Source organism: Amblyomma americanum, unplaced genomic scaffold, assembly GCF_052857255.1.
Source record: "Amblyomma americanum isolate KBUSLIRL-KWMA unplaced genomic scaffold, ASM5285725v1 scaffold_143, whole genome shotgun sequence".
NCBI lineage: Eukaryota > Metazoa > Arthropoda > Arachnida > Ixodida > Ixodidae > Amblyomma > Amblyomma americanum.
Genome location: NW_027526615.1, coordinates 40,897 through 42,492, shown reverse-complemented (window position 1 = coordinate 42,492; position 1,596 = coordinate 40,897). Strand labels below are relative to the sequence as shown.

Below are 1,596 nucleotides of genomic sequence, written 5' to 3'. Positions count from 1 at the left end.
TTTTGGAACAAATACATGCTCAACATTCACATCAGCCACAAATATATTGTGGCCTCTAACACAGGGTAGAACATAGACATTGGACACGAGATTATGCATATTACAAAGAAGTAAGTCAAGAACATGACCTGTACCGTAATTATGCCTTCTGGGCGTACTGTGTAAATGTGTACTAGTCCAAAATATCAAAAAAGTCGCATATAGTCGGCCTCCGGAAGTATACCTTGGTTATCTGCATGACCAGTTGATATGTGGAAGGTTATAGTCACCCCCTATCAAAATATGATCGCCTTTAATCGTTTCAAGATACACATTCAATTTGCAAAACTGCTCGAACGATGTGCTAGGAGGCCTATAATATGAACCAACTAGAACACTTTTCCTATTCTGCGGCCGAATTCTACAAAAAACGCATTCAATCTCAGTAGCAGAACAATCCAACAATATACTAGATATATCAGAACTTACAAGTATAAACACAGTATAAAGCAGATTGGTTTGGATAGTATATGACAGAGACGGTGGAGAACAGGCTGAGGATGTACTAAACGTCTACACTGATAATCCTCTTGACGAGGAACTCGTCACTGAAACAGGCATTGAGAATGTGCTCATAGTGGTCCTTAAGATCAATCAGCTTCTTAACTAAGCACAGCGAGTCTGCTTTGTCGCCGTCCTCCGCAATGAGTGATCTGCCCAGCTCGCGTAGGTAGTTACTCACATACTCCGTAACTGCATTGTGGTCGTTCTCTGCACGGCTGAGCAGCCGAAAAATGCGTGTGAGGTCCCCCACCCTTTGGTTCTTCAAAACGGTCACGACGCCCGAGTCTTCCTTCGCCACGATGGCGTTCACGCGGCTGGCATCCAGCTCCTGGTAGACCACTTGCTTGATGAGGAGCTCGGTGCCGGGGTCCAGGTAAAGCTTTGCCCGCTGCGTCTCTTCGTTTATACGTTGCTCCGCCATGCCGATGTAGTCGATCGCGCTCATTTCCGCCAGCTGCTTTTGACTTTCGACGGCACAAAGTTTAGCTGACTCGGCCAAAAAGGGTAGCTCGAAGTCTTCCTCGTAGACCGATCTCGAATTGACGCTCAATTTTCCCAGTATTAGGCAGGCGTTCTTGACTGATAGCTTGTCGACCATCTCGCCCTCGCGATCTGGGCTCATCGTTTGCAGGCGACACTCTTGCAGCTTGGGTTGTATATCTCTGTGGCGCGCTACTTTGTAGTGGAAAAGAGGCACCCCGTGTTTGTGAACGCTGCACTCTTTGTACCGTGACATGTGCACCTGCTCCAAGAACCTGACGATGTCCCTGACCCGGTTCACTCTTGTCCGAAGGACGTTCCAGGCTTGATTTGGAGTCCGTAGGAAGGCGTTGTGAGGGGAGGACAAGACGCCTGACCGAACCTTGTTCACCGGGTGGTCGGTCACGACTTCGCGCAGTCCGCCGTTGAGCAGCGCCCCTAATTGTTCTTAGAAAACCATCGCGTAGGCACTGAGTCGTAGAGCTTCGAACTGCCACCCGCGGTCGCCCTTCTCCAGGTTGCCCTGTACGGCCCTCCGCAGAGCCTACCAGAGGTTCCCGGTGCCACCGGCTC

General features: G+C 49.6%; 1 pseudogene; it reads right to left on the bottom strand.

The window, feature by feature from the left end:
- Positions 1-544: 544 nt before the first annotated feature.
- LOC144112444 (cullin-3 pseudogene) lies at positions 545-1,165 on the bottom strand (annotated as a pseudogene).
- Between the last annotated feature and the right edge of the window lie 431 nt (positions 1,166-1,596).